A 20,453-nucleotide genomic window follows, 5' to 3' on the forward strand; every position below is an offset into this window, starting at 1 on the left:
CTTGTGGAATTGGCAAAGCGATATTTGGAAGCCCATAGAGGGCTATGGTGAAAAAGAATATATCCTCAGATGAAATCTGGAAAGAAGCTTTCTGAGAAACTGCTTAGTGTTCTGTTAATTCATCTCACAGAGTTACATCTTTATTTCGTGGATCTCTTTGCTAGCCTTATTTCTGTGGAATCTGAGAACAGATATTTCGGATCCCTTGGAAGATTATAGGGCCAAAGGAAATATCCTCAGATAAGAAGGAGAAAGAAGCTTTCTGAGAAACTTCTTTGTGTTCTGTGAAATCATCTCACAGAGTTACAGCTTTACCCTCCAGAAGCCTTTCGCTAAGACAGTTCTTGTGGAATTGGCAAAGTGATATTTGGAAGCCCATAGATGGCTAAGGTGCAAAAGGAAATATCCTCAGAGGAAATCTGGAAAGAAGCATTCTGAGAAACTGCTTAGTGTTCTGTTAATTCATCTCACAGAGTTACATCTGTATTTCGTGGATCTCTTTGCTAGCCTTATTTCTGTGGAATCTGAGAACAGATATTTCGGATCCCTTGGAAGACTATTGGGCCAAAGGAAATATCCTCCGATAACAAAGAGAAAGAAGCTTTCTGAGAAACTTCTTTGTGTTCTGAGAAATCATCTCACAGAATTACAGCTTTCCCCTCGAGAAGCCTTTCGCTAAGACAGTTCCTGTGGAATTGGCAAAGTGATATTTGGAAGCCCATAGAGGGCTATGTTAAAAAAGGAAATATCCTCAGATGAAATCTGGAAAGAAGCTTTCTGAGAAACTTCTTAGTGTTATTTTAATTCATCTCACAGAGTTACATCTGTATTTCGTGGACTCTTTGCTAGCCTTTTTTCTGTGGAATATGAGAGCAGATATTTCGGATCCCTTGGAAGACTATGGGGCCATAGGAAATATCCTCCGATAACAAAGAGAAAGAAGCTTTCTGAGAAACTTCTTTGTGTTCTGTGAAATCATCTCACAGAGTTACAGCTTTCCCCTCAAGAAGCCTTTGGCTAAGACAGTTCTTTTGTAATTGGAAAAGTGATATTTGGAAGCCCATAGAGGGCTATGGTGAAAAAGGAAATATCCTCAGATGAAATCTGGAAAGAAGCTTTCTGAGAAACTTCTTAGTGTTCTGTTAATTCATCTCACAGAGTTACATCTGTATTTCGTGGATCTCTTTGCTAGCCTTATTTCTGTGGAATCTGGTAACAGTTATTTCGGATCCCTTGGAAGACTATAGGGCCAAAGGAAATATCCTCCGATAACAAAGAGAAAGAAGCTTTCTGAGAAACTTCTTTGTGTCTGTGAAATCATCTCACAGAGTTACAGCTTTCCCCTCAAGAAGCCTTTCACTAAGACAGTTCTTGTGGAATTGGCAAAGTGATATTTGGTAGCCCATAGTGGGCTATGGTGAAAATGGAAATATCCTCAGATGAAATTTGGAAAGAAGCTTTCTGTGAAACTGCTTAGTGTTCTGTTAATTCATCTCACAGAGTTACATCTGTATTTCGTGGATCTCTTTGCTAGCCTTATTTCTGTGGAATCTGAGAACAGATATTTCGGATCCCTTGGAAGACTATAGGGCCAAAGTAAATATCCTCCGATAACAAAGAGAAAGAAGCTTTCTGAGAAACTTCTTTGTGTTCTGTAAAATCATCTCACAGAGTTACAGCTTTCCCCTCAAGAAACCTTTCGCTATGACAGTTCTTGTGGAATTGGCAAAGTGATATTTGGAAGCCCATAGAGGGCTATGGTGAAAATGGAAATATCCTCAGATGAAATCTGGAAAGAAGCTTTCTGAGAAACTGCTTAGTGTTCTGTTAATTCATCTCACAGAGTTACATCTGTATTTCGTGGATCTCTTTGCTAGCCTTATTTCTGTGAAATCTGAGAACAGATATTTGGGATCCCTTGGAAGACTACAGGGCCAAAGGAAATATCCTCCGATAACAAAGAGAAAGAAGCTTTCTGAGAAACTTCTTTGTGTTCTGTGAAATCATCTGACAGAGATACAGCTTTCCCCTCAAGAAGCCTTTCACTAAGACAGTTCTTGTGGAATTGGCAAAGTGATATTTGGAAACCCACAGAGTGCTATGGTGAAAAAGGAAATATACTCAGATGAAATTTGGAAAGAAGCTTTCTGAGAAACTGCTTAGTGTTCTTTTAATTCATCTCACAGTGTTACGTCTGTATTTCGTGGATCTCTTTGCTAGCCTTATTTCTGTGGAATCTGAGAACAGATATTTCGGATCCCTTGGAAGACTATAGGGCCAAAGGAAATATTCTCCGATAACAAAGAGAAAGAAGCTTTCTGAGAAACTTCTTTGTGTTCTATGAAATCATCTCACAGAGTTACAGGTTTGGCCTCCAGAAGCCTTTCGCTAAGACAGTTCTTGTGGAATTGGCAAAGTGATATTTGGAAGCCCGTAGAGGGCTATGGTGAAAAAGGAAATATCCTCAGATGAAATCTGGAAAGAAGCTTTCTGAGAAACTGCTTAGTGTTATTTTAATTCATCTCACAGAGTTACATCTGTATTTCATGGATCTCTTTGCTAGCCTTATTTCTGTGGAATCTGAGAACAGATATTTCGGATCCCTTGGAATACTATAGAGCCAAAGGAAATATCCTCCGATAACAAAGAGAAAGAAGCTTTCTGAGAAACTTCTTTGTGTTCTGTGAAATCATCTCACAGAGTTACAGCTTTCCCCTCAAGAAGCCTTTCGCTAAGAATGTTCTTGTGGAATTGGCAAAGTGATATTTGGAAGCCCGTAGAGGGCTATGGTGAAAAAGGAAATATCCTCAGATGAAATCTGGAAAGAAGCTTTCTGAGAAAATGCTTAGTGTTCTGTTAATTCATCTCACAGAGTTACATCTGTATTTCTTGGATCTCTTTGCTAGCCTTATTTCTGTGGAATCTGAGAACAGATATTTCGGATCCCTTGGAAGACTATAGGGCCAAAGGAAATATCCTCCGATAACAAAGAGAAAGAAGCTTTCTGAGAAACTTCTTTGTGTTCTGTGAAATCATCTCACAGAGTTACAGCTTTCCCCTCAAGAAGACTTTAGCTAAGACAGTTTTTGTGGAATTGGCAAAGTGATATTTGGAAGCCCATAGAGGGCTATGGAGAAAAAGGAAATATCCTCAGATGAAATCTGGAAAGAAGCTTCCTGAGAAACTGCTGAGTGTTCTGTCAATTCATCTCACAGAGTTACATCTGTATTTCGTGGATCTCTTTGCTAGCCTTATTTCTGTGGAATCTGAGAACAGATATTTCGGATCCCTTGGAAGACTATAGGGCCAAAGGAAATATCCTCCGATAACAAAGAGAAAGAAGCTTTCTGAGAAACTTCTTTGTGTTCTGTGAAATCATCTCACAGAGTTACAGTTTCCCCTCAAGAAGCCTTTCGCTAAGACAGTTCTTGTGGAATTCGCAAAGTGATATTTGGAAGCCCATAGAGGGCTATGGTGAAAAAGGAAATATCCTCAGATGAAATCTGGAAAGAAGCTTTCTGAGAAACTGCTTAGTGTTCTGCTAATTCATCTCACAGACTTACATCTGTATTTTGTTGATCTCTTTGCTAGCCTTATTTCTGTGGAATCTTAGAACAGATATTTCGGATCCCTTGGAAGACTATAAGGCCAAAGGAAATACCCTCCGATAACAAAGAGAAGGAAGCTTTCTGAGAAACTTCTTTGTGTTCTGTGAAATCATCTCACAGAGTTACAGGTTTCGCCTCAAGAAGCCTTTCGCTAAGACAGTTCTTGTTGAATTGGCAAAGTGATCTTTGTAAGTTCATAGAGGGCTATGGTGAAAAAGGAAATGTCCTCAGATGAAATCTGGAAAGAAGCTTTCTGAGAAACTGCTTAGTGTTCTGTTAATTCATCTCACAGAGTTACATCTGTATTTCGTGGATCTCTTTGCTAGCTTTATTTCTGTGGAATCTGAGAACAGATATTTCGGATCCCTTGGAACACTATAGGGCCAAAGGAAATATCCTCCGATTACAAAGAGAAAGAAGCTTTTTGAGAAACTTCTTTGTGTTCTGTGAAATCATCACACAGAGTTACTGGTTTCGCCACAAGAAGCCTTTCGCTAAGACAGTTCTTGTGGAATTGGCAAAGTGATATTTGGAAGCCGTTAGAGGGCAATGGTGAAAAAGGAAATATCCTAAGATGAAATCTGGAAAAAAGCTTTCTGAGAAACTGCTTAGTGTTCTGTTAATTCATCTCACAGAGTTACATCTGTATTTCATGGATCTCTTTGCTAGCCTTATTTCTGTGGAATCTGAGAACAGATATTTCGGATCCCTTGGAAGACTATAGGGCCAAAGGAAATATCCTCCGATAACAAAGAGAAAGAAGCTTTCTGTGAAACTTCTTTGTGTTCTGTGAAATCATTACACAGAGTTACAGGTTTCGCCACAAGAAGCCTTTCGCTAAGACAGTTCTTGTGGAATTGGCAAAGTGATATTTGGAAGCCCATAGAGGGCTATGGTGAAAAAGGAAATATCCTCAGATGAAATCTGGAAAGAAGCTGTCTGGGAAACTGCTTAGTGTTCTGTAAATTCATCTTACAGAGTTACATCTGTATTTCGTGGATCTCTTTGCTAGCCTCATTTCTGTGGAATCGGAGATCAGATATTTCGGATCGCTTGGAAGACTATAGGACCAAAGGAGATATCCTCCGATAACAATGAGAAAGAAGATTTCTGAGAAACTTCTTTGTGTTCTGTGAAATCATCTCACAGAGTTACAGCTTTCCCCTCAAGAAGCCTTTCGCTAAGACAGTTCTTGTGGAATTGGCAAAGTGATATTTGGAAGCCCATAGATGGCTAAGGTGAAAAAGGAAATATCCTCAGATGAAATCTGTAAAGAAGCTTTCTGAGAAACTGCTTAGTGTTCTGTTAATTCATCTCACAGAGTTACATCTGTATTTCGTGGATCTCTTTGCTAGCCTTATTTCTGTGGAATCTGAGAACAGATATTTCGGATCCCTTGGAAGACTAATGGGCCAAAGGAAATATCCTCCGATAACAAAGAGAAAGAAGCTTTCTGAGAAACTTCTTTGTGTTCTGTGAAATCATCTCACAGAATTACAGCTTTCCCCTCAAGAAGCCTTTCGCTAAGACAGTTCTTGTGGAATTGGCAAAGTGATATTTGGAAGCCCATAGAGGGCTATGTTGAAAAAGGAAATATCCTCAGATGAAATCTGGAAAGAAGCTTTCTGAGAAACTGCTTAGTGTTATTTTAATTCATCTCACAGAGTTACATCTGTATTTCGTGGATCTCTTTGCTAGCCTTTTTTCTGTGGAATATGAGAGCAGATATATCGGATCCCTTGGAAGTCTATAGGGCCATAGGAAATATCCTCCGATAACAAAGAGAAAGAAGCTTTCTGAGAAACTTCTTTGTGTTCTGTGAAATCATCTCACAGAGTTACAGCTTTCCCCTCAAGAAGCCTTTGGCTAAGACAGTTCTTTTGTAATTGGCAAAGTGATATTTGGAAGCCCATAGAGGGCTATGGTGAAAAAGGAAACATCCTCAGATGAAATCTGGAAAGAAGCTTTCTGAGAAACTCCTTAGTGTTCTGTTAATTCATCTCACAGAGATCCATCTGTATTTCGCGGATCTCTTTGCTAGCCTTATTTCTGTGGAATCTGGTAACAGTTATTTCGGATCCCTTGGAAGACTATAGGGCCAAAGGAAATATCCTCCGATAACAAAGAGAAAGAAGCTTTCTGAGAAACTTCTTTGTGTTCTGTGAAATCATCTCACAGAGTTACAGCTTTCCCCTCAAGAAGCCTTTCACTAAGACAGTTCTTGTGGAATTGGCAAAGTGATATTTGGTAGCCCATAGTGGGCTATGGTGAAAATGGAAATATCCTCAGATGAAATTTGATAAGAAGCTTTCTGTGAATCTGCTTAGTGTTCTGTTAATTCATCTCACAGAGTTACATCTGTATTTCGTGGATCTCTTTGCTAGCCTTATTTCTGTGGAATCTGAGAACAGATATTTCGGATCCCTTGGAAGACTATAGGGCCAAAGGAAATATCCTCCGATAACAAAGAGAAAGAAGCTTTCTGAGAAACTTCTTTGTGTTCTGTAAAATCATCTCACAGAGTCACAGCTTTCCCCTCAAGAAACCTTTCGCTATGACAGTTCTTGTGGAATTGGCAAAGTGATATTTGGAAGCCCATAGGGGGCTATGGTGAAAATGGAAATATCCTCAGATGAAATCTGGAAAGAAGCTTTCTGAGAAACTGCTTAGTGTTCTGTTAATTCATCTCACAGAGTTACATCTGTATTTCGTGGATCTCTTTGCTAGCCTTATTTCTGTGAAATCTGAGAACAGATATTTGGGATCCCTTGGAAGACTATAGGGCCAAAGGAAATATCCTCCGATAACAAAGAGAAAGAAGCTTTCTGAGAAACTTCTTTGTGTTCTGTGAAATCATCTCACAGAGTTACAGCTTTCCCCTCCAGAAGCCTTTCGCTAAGACAGTTCTTGTGGAATTGGCAAAGTGATATTTGGAAGCCCATAGAGGGATATGGTGAAAAAGGAAATATCCTCAGATGAAATCTGGAAAGAAGCTTTCTGAGAAACTGCTTAGTGTTCTGTTAATCCATCTCACATAGTTACATCTGTATTTCGTGGATCTCTTTGGTAGCCTTATTTCTGTGGAATCTGAGAACAGATATTTCGGGTCCCTTGGAAGACTATAGGGCCAAAGGAAATATCCTCCGATAACAAAGAGAAAGAAGCGTTCTGAGAAACTTCTTTGTGTTCTGTGAAATCAACTCACAGAGTTACAGCTTTCCCCTCAAGAAGCCTTTCGCTAAGACAGTTCTTGTGGAATTGGCAAAGTGATATTTGGAAGCCCATAGATGGCTAAGGTGAAAAAGGAAATATCCTCAGATGAAATCTGTAAAGAAGCTTTCTGAGAAACTGCTTAGTGTTCTGTTAATTCATCTCACAGAGTTACATCTGTATTTCGTGGATCTCTTTGCTAGCCTTATTTCTGTGGAATCTGAGAACAGATATTTCGGATCCCTTGGAAGACTAATGGGCCAAAGGAAATATCCTCCGATAACAAAGAGAAAGAAGCTTTCTGAGAAACTTCTTTGTGTTCTGTGAAATCATCTCACAGAATTACAGCTTTCCCCTCAAGAAGCCTTTCGCTAAGACAGTTCTTGTGGAATTGGCAAAGTGATATTTGGAAGCCCATAGAGGGCTATGTTGAAAAATTATATATCCTCAGATGAAATCTGGAAAGAAGCTTTCTGAGAAACTGCTTAGTGTTATTTTAATTCATCTCAAAGAGTTACATCTGTATTTCGTGGATCTCTTTGCTAGCCTTTTTTCTGTGGAATATGAGAGCAGATATTTCGGATCCCTTGGAAGACTATAGGGCCATAGGAAATATCCTCCGATAACAAAGAGAAAGAAGCTTTCTGAGAAACTTCTTTGTGTTCTGTGAAATCATCTCACAGAGTTACAGCTTTCCCCTCAAGAAGCCTTTGGCTAAGACAGTTCTTTTGTAATTGGCAAAGTGATATTTGGAAGCCCCTACAGGGCTATGGTGAAAAAGGAAACATCCTCAGATGAAATCTGGAAAGAAGCTTTCTGAGAAACTTCTTAGTGTTCTGTTAATTCATCTCACAGAGTTTCATCTGTATTTCGTGGATCTCTTTGCTAGCCTTATTTCTGTGGAATCTGGTAACAGTTATTTCGGATCCCTTGGAAGACTATAGGGCCAAAGGAAATATCCTCCGATAACAAAGAGAAAGAAGCTTTCTGAGAAACTTCTTTGTGTTCTGTGAAATCATCTCACAGAGTTACAGCTTTCCCCTCAAGAAGCCTTTCACTAAGACAGTTCTTGTGGAATTGGCAAAGTGATATTTGGTAGCCCATAGTGGGCTATGGTGAAAATGGAAATATCCTCAGATGAAATTTGATAAGAAGCTTTCTGTGAAACTGCTTAGTGTTCTGTTAATTCATCTCACAGAGTTACATCTGTATTTCGTGGATCTCTTTGCTAGCCTTATTTCTGTGGAATCTGAGAACAGATATTTCGGATCCCTTGGAAGACTATAGGGCCAAAGGAAATATCCTCCGATAACAAAGAGAAAGAAGTTTTCTGAGAAACTTCTTTGTGTTCTGTGAAATCATCTCACAGAGTTACAGCTTTCCCTTCAAGAAACCTTTCGCTAAGACAGTTCTTGTGGAATTGGCAAAGTGATATTTGGAAGCCCATAGAGGGCTATTGTGAAAAAGGAAATATCCTCAGATGAAATCTGGAAAGAAGCTTTCTGAGAAACTACTTAGTGTTCTGTTAATTCATCTCACAGAGTTACATCTGTATTTCGTGGATCTCTTTGCTAGCCTTTTTTCTGTGGAATCTGACAACAGATATTTCGGATCCCTTGGAAGACTATAGGGCCAAAGGAAATATCCTCCGATAACAAAGAGAAAGAAGCTTTCTGAGAAACTTCTTTGTGTTCTGTGAAATCCTCTGACAGAGGTACAGCGTTCCCCTCAATAAGCCTTTCGCTAAGAGAGTTCTTGTGGAATTGGCAAAGTGATATTTGGAAACCCATAGAGGGCTATGGTGAAAATGGAAATATCCTCAGATGAAATCTGGAAAGAAGCTTTCTGAGAAACTGCTTAGTGTTCTGCTAATTCATCTCACAGAGTTACATCTGTATTTCGTGGATCTCTTTGCTAGCCTTATTTCTGTGGAATCTGAGAACAGATATTTCGGATACCTTGGAAGACTATAGGGCCAAAGGAAATATCTTCCGATAACAAAGAGAAAGAAGCTTTCTGAGAAACTTCTTTGTGTTCTGTGAAATCATCTCACAGAGTTACAGCTTTCCCCTCAAGAAGCCTTTCGCTAAGGCAGTTCTTGTGGAATTGGCAAAGTGATATTTGGAAGCCCATAGAGGGCTATGGTGAAAAAGGAAATATCCTCAGATGAAATCTGGAAAGAAGCTTTCTGAGAAACTGCTTAGTGTTCTGTTAATTCATCTCACAGAGTTACATCTGTATTTCGTGGATCTCTTTGCTAGCCTTATTTCTGTGGAATTCTGAGAACAGATATTTCGGATCCCTTGGAAGACTATAGGGCCAAAGGAAATATCCTCCGATAACAAAGAGAAAGAAGCTTTCTGAGAAACTACTTTGTGTTCTGTGAAATCATCTCACAGAGTTACAGCTTTCCCCTCAAGAAGCCTTTTGCTAAGACAGTTCTTATGGAATTGGCAAAGTGATATTTGGAAGCCCATAGAGGTCTACGGTGAAAAAGAAAATATCCTCAGATGAAATCTGGAAAGAAGCTTTCTGAGAAACTGCTTAGTGTTCTGTTAATTCATCTCACAGAGTTACATCTGTATTTCGTGGATCTCTTTGCTAGCCTTATTTCTGTGGAATCTGAGAACAGATATTTTGGATCCCTTGGAAGACCATAGGGCCAAAGCAAATATCCTCCGATAACAAAGAGAAAGAAGCTTTCTGAGAAACTTCTTTGTGTTCTGTGAAATCATCTCACAGAGTTACAGCTTTCCCCTCAAGAAGCCTTTCGCTAAGACAGTTCTTGTGGAATTGGCAAAGATATTTGGACGCCCATAGAGGACTGTGGTGAAAAAGGAAATATCCTCAGATGAAATCTGGAAAGAAGCTTTCTGAGAAACTGCTTAGTGTTCTGTTAATTCATCTCACAGAGATACATCTGTATTTCGTGGATCTCTTTGCTAGCCTTATTTCTGTGGAATCTGAGAACAGATATTTCGGATCCCTTGGAAGACTAATGGGCCAAAGGAAATATCCTCCGATAACAAAGAGAAAGAAGCTTTCTGAGAAACTTCTTTGTGTTCTGTGAAATCATCTCACAGAATTACAGCTTTCCCCTCAAGAAGCCTTTCGCTAAGACAGTTCTTGTGGAATTGGCAAAGTGATATTTGGAAGCCCATAGAGGGCTATGTTGAAAAAGGAAATATCCTCAGATGAAATCTGGAAAGAAGCTTTCTGAGAAACTGCTTAGTGTTATTTTAATTCATCTCACAGAGTTACATCTGTATTTCGTGGATCTCTTTGCTAGCCTTTTTTCTGTGGAATATGAGAGCAGATATATCGGATCCCTTGGAAGTCTATAGGGCCATAGGAAATATCCTCCGATAACAAAGAGAAAGAAGCTTTCTGAGAAACTTCTTTGTGTTCTGTGAAATCATCTCACAGAGTTACAGCTTTCCCCTCAAGAAGCCTTTGGCTAAGACAGTTCTTTTGTAATTGGCAAAGTGATATTTGGAAGCCCATAGAGGGCTATGGTGAAAAAGGAAACATCCTCAGATGAAATCTGGAAAGAAGCTTTCTGAGAAACTTCTTAGTGTTCTGTTAATTCATCTCACAGAGATCCATCTGTATTTCGCGGATCTCTTTGCTAGCCTTATTTCTGTGGAATCTGGTAACAGTTATTTCGGATCCCTTGGAAGACTATAGGGCCAAAGGAAATATCCTCCGATAACAAAGAGAAAGAAGCTTTCTGAGAAACTTCTTTGTGTTCTGTGAAATCATCTCACAGAGTTACAGCTTTCCCCTCAAGAAGCCTTTCACTAAGACAGTTCTTGTGGAATTGGCAAAGTGATATTTGGTAGCCCATAGTGGGCTATGGTGAAAATGGAAATATCCTCAGATGAAATTTGATAAGAAGCTTTCTGTGAATCTGCTTAGTGTTCTGTTAATTCATCTCACAGAGTTACATCTGTATTTCGTGGATCTCTTTGCTAGCCTTATTTCTGTGGAATCTGAGAACAGATATTTCGGATCCCTTGGAAGACTATAGGGCCAAAGGAAATATCCTCCGATAACAAAGAGAAAGAAGCTTTCTGAGAAACTTCTTTGTGTTCTGTAAAATCATCTCACAGAGTCACAGCTTTCCCCTCAAGAAACCTTTCGCTATGACAGTTCTTGTGGAATTGGCAAAGTGATATTTGGAAGCCCATAGGGGGCTATGGTGAAAATGGAAATATCCTCAGATGAAATCTGGAAAGAAGCTTTCTGAGAAACTGCTTAGTGTTCTGTTAATTCATCTCACAGAGTTACATCTGTATTTCGTGGATCTCTTTGCTAGCCTTATTTCTGTGAAATCTGAGAACAGATATTTGGGATCCCTTGGAAGACTATAGGGCCAAAGGAAATATCCTCCGATAACAAAGAGAAAGAAGCTTTCTGAGAAACTTCTTTGTGTTCTGTGAAATCATCTCACAGAGTTACAGCTTTCCCCTCCAGAAGCCTTTCGCTAAGACAGTTCTTGTGGAATTGGCAAAGTGATATTTGGAAGCCCATAGAGGGATATGGTGAAAAAGGAAATATCCTCAGATGAAATCTGGAAAGAAGCTTTCTGAGAAACTGCTTAGTGTTCTGTTAATCCATCTCACATAGTTACATCTGTATTTCGTGGATCTCTTTGGTAGCCTTATTTCTGTGGAATCTGAGAACAGATATTTCGGGTCCCTTGGAAGACTATAGGGCCAAAGGAAATATCCTCCGATAACAAAGAGAAAGAAGCGTTCTGAGAAACTTCTTTGTGTTCTGTGAAATCAACTCACAGAGTTACAGCTTTCCCCTCAAGAAGCCTTTCGCTAAGACAGTTCTTGTGGAATTGGCAAAGTGATATTTGGAAGCCCATAGATGTCTAAGGTGAAAAAGGAAATATCCTCAGATGAAATCTGTAAAGAAGCTTTCTGAGAAACTGCTTAGTGTTCTGTTAATTCATCTCACAGAGTTACATCTGTATTTCGTGGATCTCTTTGCTAGCCTTATTTCTGTGGAATCTGAGAACAGATATTTCGGATCCCTTGGAAGACTAATGGGCCAAAGGAAATATCCTCCGATAACAAAGAGAAAGAAGCTTTCTGAGAAACTTCTTTGTGTTCTGTGAAATCATCTCACAGAATTACAGCTTTCCCCTCAAGAAGCCTTTCGCTAAGACAGTTCTTGTGGAATTGGCAAAGTGATATTTGGAAGCCCATAGAGGGCTATGTTGAAAAATTATATATCCTCAGATGAAATCTGGAAAGAAGCTTTCTGAGAAACTGCTTAGTGTTATTTTAATTCATCTCAAAGAGTTACATCTGTATTTCTTGGATCTCTTTGCTAGCCTTTTTTCTGTGGAATATGAGAGCAGATATTTCGGATCCCTTGGAAGACTATAGGGCCATAGGAAATATCCTCCGATAACAAAGAGAAAGAAGCTTTCTGAGAAACTTCTTTGTGTTCTGTGAAATCATCTCACAGAGTTACAGCTTTCCCCTCAAGAAGCCTTTGGCTAAGACAGTTCTTTTGTAATTGGCAAAGTGATATTTGGAAGCCCCTACAGGGCTATGGTGAAAAAGGAAACATCCTCAGATGAAATCTGGAAAGAAGCTTTCTGAGAAACTTCTTAGTGTTCTGTTAATTCATCTCACAGAGTTTCATCTGTATTTCGTGGATCTCTTTGCTAGCCTTATTTCTGTGGAATCTGGTAACAGTTATTTCGGATCCCTTGGAAGACTATAGGGCCAAAGGAAATATCCTCCGATAACAAAGAGAAAGAAGCTTTCTGAGAAACTTCTTTGTGTTCTGTGAAATCATCTCACAGAGTTACAGCTTTCCCCTCAAGAAGCCTTTCACTAAGACAGTTCTTGTGGAATTGGCAAAGTGATATTTGGTAGCCCATAGTGGGCTATGGTGAAAATGGAAATATCCTCAGATGAAATTTGATAAGAAGCTTTCTGTGAAACTGCTTAGTGTTCTGTTAATTCATCTCACAGAGTTACATCTGTATTTCGTGGATCTCTTTGCTAGCCTTATTTCTGTGGAATCTGAGAACAGATATTTCGGATCCCTTGGAAGACTATAGGGCCAAAGGAAATATCCTCCGATAACAAAGAGAAAGAAGTTTTCTGAGAAACTTCTTTGTGTTCTGTGAAATCATCTCACAGAGTTACAGCTTTCCCTTCAAGAAACCTTTCGCTAAGACAGTTCTTGTGGAATTGGCAAAGTGATATTTGGAAGCCCATAGAGGGCTATTGTGAAAAAGGAAATATCCTCAGATGAAATCTGGAAAGAAGCTTTCTGAGAAACTACTTAGTGTTCTGTTAATTCATCTCACAGAGTTACATCTGTATTTCGTGGATCTCTTTGCTAGCCTTTTTTCTGTGGAATCTGACAACAGATATTTCGGATCCCTTGGAAGACTATAGGGCCAAAGGAAATATCCTCCGATAACAAAGAGAAAGAAGCTTTCTGAGAAACTTCTTTGTGTTCTGTGAAATCCTCTGACAGAGGTACAGCGTTCCCCTCAATAAGCCTTTCGCTAAGAGAGTTCTTGTGGAATTGGCAAAGTGATATTTGGAAACCCATAGAGGGCTATGATGAAAATGGAAATATCCTCAGATGAAATCTGGAAAGAAGCTTTCTGAGAAACTGCTTAGTGTTCTGCTAATTCATCTCACAGAGTTACATCTGTATTTCGTGGATCTCTTTGCTAGCCTTATTTCTGTGGAATCTGAGAACAGATATTTCGGATACCTTGGAAGACTATAGGGCCAAAGGAAATATCTTCCGATAACAAAGAGAAAGAAGCTTTCTGAGAAACTTCTTTGTGTTCTGTGAAATCATCTCACAGAGTTACAGCTTTCCCCTCAAGAAGCCTTTCGCTAAGGCAGTTCTTGTGGAATTGGCAAAGTGATATTTGGAAGCCCATAGAGGGCTATGGTGAAAAAGGAAATATCCTCAGATGAAATCTGGAAAGAAGCTTTCTGAGAAACTGCTTAGTGTTCTGTTAATTCATCTCACAGAGTTACATCTGTATTTCGTGGATCTCTTTGCTAGCCTTATTTCTGTGGAATTCTGAGAACAGATATTTCGGATCCCTTGGAAGACTATAGGGCCAAAGGAAATATCCTCCGATAACAAAGAGAAAGAAGCTTTCTGAGAAACTACTTTGTGTTCTGTGAAATCATCTCACAGAGTTACAGCTTTCCCCTCAAGAAGCCTTTTGCTAAGACAGTTCTTATGGAATTGGCAAAGTGATATTTGGAAGCCCATAGAGGTCTACGGTGAAAAAGAAAATATCCTCAGATGAAATCTGGAAAGAAGTTTCTGAGAAACTGCTTAGTGTTCTGTTAATTCATCTCACAGAGTTACATCTGTATTTCGTGGATCTCTTTGCTAGCCTTATTTCTGTGGAATCTGAGAACAGATATTTTGGATCCCTTGGAAGACCATAGGGCCAAAGCAAATATCCTCCGATAACAAAGAGAAAGAAGCTTTCTGAGAAACTTCTTTGTGTTCTGTGAAATCATCTCACAGAGTTACAGCTTTCCCCTCAAGAAGCCTTTCGCTAAGACAGTTCTTGTGGAATTGGCAAAGATATTTGGACGCCCATAGAGGACTGTGGTGAAAAAGGAAATATCCTCAGATGAAATCTGGAAAGAAGCTTTCTGAGAAACTGCTTATTGTTCTGTTAATTCATCTCACAGAGATACATCTGTATTTCGTGGATCCCTTTGCTAGCCTTTTTTCTGTGGAATCTGACAACAGATATTTCGGATTCCTTGGAAGACTATAGGGCCAAAGAAAATATCCTCCGATGACAAAGAGAAAGAAGCTTTCTGAGAAACTTCTTTGTGTTCTGTGAAATCATCTCACAGAGTTACACCTTTCCCCTCAAGAAGCCTTTTGCTAAGAGAGTTCTTGTGGAATTGGCAAAGTGATATTTGGAAGCCCTTAGAGGGCAATGGTGAAAAAGGAAATATCCTCAGATGAAATCTGGAGAAAAGCTTTCTGAGAAACTGCTTAGTGTTCTGTTAATTCATCTCACAGAGTTACATCTGTATTTCGTGGATCTCTTTGCTAGCCTTATTTCTGTGGAATCTGATAACAGATATTTCGGATCCCTTGGAAGACTATAGGGCCAAAGGAAATATCCTCCGATAACAAAGAGAAAGAAGCTTTCTGTGAAACTTCTTTGTGTTCTGTGAAATCATTACACAGAGTTACAGGTTTCGCCACAAGAAGCCTTTCGCTAAGACAGTTCTTGTGGAATTGGCAAAGTGATATTTGGAAGCCCATAGAGGGCTATGGTGAAAAAGGAAATATCCTCAGATGAAATCTGGAAAGAAGCTCTCTGGGAAACTGCTTAGTGTTCTGTAAATTCATCTTACAGAGTTACATCTGTATTTCGTGGATCTCTTTGCTAACCTCATTTCTGTGGAATCGGAGATCAGATATTTCGGATCGCTTGGAAGACTATAGTACCAAAGGAAATGTCCTCCGATAACAATGAGAAAGAAGATTTCTGAGAAACTTCTTTGTGTTCTGTGAAATCATCTCACAGAGTTACAGCTTTCCCCTCAAGAAGACTTTCGCTAAGACAGTTCTTGTGGAATTGGCAAAGTGATATTTGGAAGCCCATAGAGGGCTATGGTGAAAAAGGAAATATCCTCAGATGAAATCTGGAAAGAAGCTTTCTGAAAAACTGCTTAGTGTTCTGTTAATTCATCTCACAGAGTTACATCTGTATTTCCTGGATCTCTTTGCTAGCCTTATTTCTGTGGAATCTGAGAACAGATATTTCGGATCCCTTAGAAGACTTTGGGCCAAAGGAAATATCCTCCGATAACAAAGAGAAAGAAGCTTTCTGAGAAACTTCTTTGTGTTCTGTGAAATCATCTCACAGAGTTACAGCTTTCCCCTCAAGAAGCCTTTCGCTAAGACAGTTCTTGTGGAATTGGCAAAGTGATATTTGGAAGCCCATAGAGGTCTATGGTGATAAAGGAAATATCCTCAGACGAAAACTGGAAAGAAGCTTTCTGAGAAACTGATTAGTGTTCTGTTAATTCATCTCACAGAGTTACATCTGTATTTCGTGGATCTCTTTGCTAGCCTTATTTCTGTGGAATCTGAGAACAGATATTTCGGATCCCTTTGAAGACTATAGGGCCAAAGGATATATCCTCCGATAACAAAGAGAAAGAAGCTTTCTGTGAAACTTCTTTGTGTTCTGTGAAATCATCTCACAGAGTTACAGCTTTCCCCTCAAGAAGCCTTTCGCTAAGACAGTTCTTGTGGAATTGGCAAAGTGATATTTGGAAGCCCATAGAGGGCTATGGTGAAAAGGGAAATATCCTCAGATGAAATCTGGAAAGAAGCTTTCTGAGAAACTGCTTAGTGTTCCGTTAATTCATCTCACAGAGTTACATCTGTATTTCGTGGATCTCTTTGCTAGCCTTATTTCTGTGGAATCTGAGAACAGATATTTCGGATCCCTTGGAAGACTATAGGGCCAAAGGAAATATCCTCCGATAACAAAGAGAAAGAAGCTTTCTGAGAAACTTCTTTGTGTTCTGTGAAATCATCTCACAGAGTTACAGCTTTCCCCTCAAGAAGCCTTTCGCTAAGAAAGTTCTTGTGGAATTGGCAAAGCGATATTTGGAAGCCCATAGAGGGCTATGGTGAAAAAGAATATATCCTCAGATGAAATCTGGAAAGAAGCTTTCTGAGAAACTGCTTAGTGTTCTGTTAATTCATCTCACAGAGTTACATCTGTATTTCGTGGATCTCTGTGCTACCTTATTTCTGTGGAATCTGAGAACAGATATTTCGGATCCCTTGGAAGACTATAGGGCCAAAGGAAATATCCTCCGATAACAAGGAGAAAGAAGCTTTCTGAGAAACTTCTTTGTGTTCTGTGAAATCATCTCACAGAGTTACAGCTTTCCCCTCCAGAAGCCTTTCGCTAAGACAGTTCCTGTGGAATTGTCAAAGTGATATTTGGTAGCCCATAGAGGGCTATGGTGAAAAAGGAAATATCCTCAGATGAAATCTGGAAAGAAGCTTTCTGAGAAACTGCTTAGTGTTCTGTTAATCCATCTCACAGAGTTACATCTGTATTTCGTGGATCTCTTTGGTAGCCTTATTTCTGTGGAATCTGAGAACAGATATTTCGGGTCCCTTGGAAGACTATAGGGCCAAAGTAAATATCCTCCGATAACAAAGAGAAAGAAGCGTTCTGAGAAACTTCTTTGTGTTCTGTGAAATCAACTCACAGAGTTACAGCTTTCCCCTCAAGAAGCCTTTCGCTAAGACAGTTCTTGTGGAATTGGCAAAGTGATATTTGGAAGCCCATAGATGGCTAAGGTGAAAAAGGAAATATCCTCAGATGAAATCTGTAAAGAAGCTTTCTGAGAAACTGCTTAGTGTTCTGTTAATTCATCTCACAGAGTTACATCTGTATTTCGTGGATCTCTTTGCTAGCCTTATTTCTGTGGAATCTGAGAACAGATATTTCGGATCCCTTGGAAGACTAATGGGCAAAAGGAAATATCCTCCGATAACAAAGAGAAAGAAGCTTTCTGAGAAACTTCTTTGAGTTCTGTGAAATCATCTCACAGAATTACAGGTTTCACCTCAAGAAGCCTTTCGCTAAGACAGTTCTTGTGGAATTGGCAAAGTGATATTTGGAAGCCCATAGAGGGCTATGTTGAAAAATTAAATATCCTCAGATGAAATCTGGAAAGAAGCTTTCTGAGAAACTGCTTAGTGTTATTTTAATTCATCTCAAAGAGTTACATCTGTATTTCGTGGATCTCTTTGCCAGCCTTTTTTCTGTGGAATATGAGAGCAGATATTTCGGATCCCTTGGAAGACTATAGGGCCATAGGAAATATCCTCCGATAACAAAGAGAAAGAAGCTTTCTGAGAAACTTCTTTGTGTTCTGTGAAATCATCTGACAGAGTTACAGCTTTCCCCTCAAGAAGCCTTTGGCTAAGACAGTTCTTTTGTAATTGGCAAAGTGATATTTGGAAGCCCATAGAGGGCTATGGTGAAAAAGGAAACATCCTCAGATGAAATCTGGAAAGAAGCTTTCTGAGAAACTTCTTAGTGTTCTGTTAACTCATCTCACAGAGTTACATCTGTATTTCGTGGATCTCTTTGCTAGCCTTATTTCTGTGGAATCTGGTAACAGTTATTTCGGATCCCTTGGAAGACTATAGGGCCAAAGGAAATATCCTCCGATAACAAAGAGAAAGAAGCTTTCTGAGAAACTTCTTTGTGTTCTGTGAAATCATCTCACAGAGTTACAGCTTTCCCCTCAAGAAGCCTTTCACTAAGACAGTTCTTGTGGAATTGGCAAAGTGATATTTGGTAGCCCATAGTGGGCTATGGTGAAAATGGAAATATCCTCAGATGAAATTTGATAAGAAGCTTTCTGTGAATCTGCTTAGTGTTCTGTTAATTCATCTCACAGAGTTACATCTGTATTTCGTGGATCTCTTTGCTAGCCTTATTTCTGTGGAATCTGAGAACAGATATTTCGGATCCCTTGGAAGACTATAGGGCCAAAGGAAATATCCTCCGATAACAAAGAGAAAGAAGCTTTCTGAGAAACTTCTTTGTGTTCTGTAAAATCATCTCACAGAGTCACAGCTTTCCCCTCAAGAAACCTTTCGCTATGACAGTTCTTGTGGAATTGGCAAAGTGATATTTGGAAGCCCATAGGGGGCTATGTTGAAAATGGAAATATCCTCAGATGAAATCTGGAAAGAAGCTTTCTGAGAAACTGCTTAGTGTTCTGTTAATTCATCTCACAGAGTTACATCTGTATTTCGTGGATCTCTTTGCTAGCCTTATTTCTGTGAAATCTGAGAACAGATATTTGGGATCCCTTGGAAGACTATAGGGCCAAAGGAAATATCCTCCGATAACAAAGAGAAAGAAGCTTTCTGAGAAACTTCTTTGTGTTCTGTGAAATCATCTCACAGAGTTACAGCTTTCCCCTCCAGAAGCCTTTCGCTAAGACAGTTCTTGTGGAATTGGCAAAGTGATATTTGGAAGCCCATAGAGGGATATGGTGAAAAAGGAAATATCCTCAGATGAAATCTGGAAAGAAGCTTTCTGAGAAACTGCTTAGTGTTCTGTTAATCCATCTCACATAGTTACATCTGTATTTCGTGGATCTCTTTGGTAGCCTTATTTCTGTGGAATCTGAGAACAGATATTTCGGGTCCCTTGGAAGACTATAGGGCCAAAGGAAATATCCTCCGATAAGAAAGAGAAAGAAGCGTTCTGAGAAACTTCTTTGTGTTCTGTGAAATCAACTCAAAGAGTTACAGCTTTCCCCTCAAGAAGCCTTTCGCTAAGACAGTTCTTGTGGAATTGGCAAAGTGATATTTGGAAGCCCATAGATGGCTAAGGTGAAAAAGGAAATATCCTCAGATGAAATCTGTAAAGAAGCTTTCTGAGAAACTGCTTAGTGTTCTGTTAATTCATCTCACAGAGTTACATCTGTATTTCGTGGATCTCTTTGCTAGCCTTATTTCTGTGGAATCTGAGAACAGATATTTCGGATCCCTTGGAAGACTAATGGGCCAAAGGAAATATCCTCCGATAACAAAGAGAAAGAAGCTTTCTGAGAAACTTCTTTGTGTTCTGTGAAATCATCTCACAGAATTACAGCTTTCCCCTCAAGAAGCCTTTCGCTAAGACAGTTCTTGTGGAATTGGCAAAGTGATATTTGGAAGCCCATAGAGGGCTATGTTGAAAAATTATATATCCTCAGATGAAATCTGGAAAGAAGCTTTCTGAGAAACTGCTTAGTGTTATTTTAATTCATCTCAAAGAGTTACATCTGTATTTCTTGGATCTCTTTGCTAGCCTTTTTTCTGTGGAATATGAGAGCAGATATTTCGGATCCCTTGGAAGACTATAGGGCCATAGGAAATATCCTCCGATAACAAAGAGAAAGAAGCTTTCTGAGAAACTTCTTTGTGTTCTGTGAAATCATCTCACAGAGTTACAGCTTTCCCCTCAAGAAGCCTTTGGCTAAGACAGTTCTTTTGTAATTGGCAAAGTGATATTTGGAAGCCCCTACAGGGCTATGATGAAAAAGGAAACATCCTCAGATGAAATCTGGAAAGAAACTTTCTGAGAAACTTCTTAGTGTTCTGTTAATTCATCTCACAGAGTTTCATCTGTATTTCGTGGATCTCTTTGCTAGCCTTATTTCTGTGGAATCTGGTAACAGTTATTTCGGATCCCTTGGAAGACTATAGGGCCAAAGGAAATATCCTCCGATAACAAAGAGAAAGAAGCTTTCTGAGAAACTTCTTTGTGTTCTGTGAAATCATCTCACAGAGTTACAGCTTTCCCCTCAAGAAGCCTTTCACTAAGACAGTTCTTGTGGAATTGGCAAAGTGATATTTGGTAGCCCATAGTGGGCTATGGTGAAAATGGAAATATCCTCAGATGAAATTTGATAAGAAGCTTTCTGTGAAACTGCTTAGTGTTCTGTTAATTCATCTCACAGAGTTACATCTGTATTTCGTGGATCTCTTTGCTAGCCTTATTTCTGTGGAATCTGAGAACAGATATTTCGGATCCCTTGGAAGACTATAGGGCCA

Source organism: Macaca mulatta, chromosome 13 (assembly GCF_049350105.2).
Source record: "Macaca mulatta isolate MMU2019108-1 chromosome 13, T2T-MMU8v2.0, whole genome shotgun sequence".
In the NCBI taxonomy this organism is placed as follows: Eukaryota; Metazoa; Chordata; class Mammalia; order Primates; family Cercopithecidae; genus Macaca; species Macaca mulatta.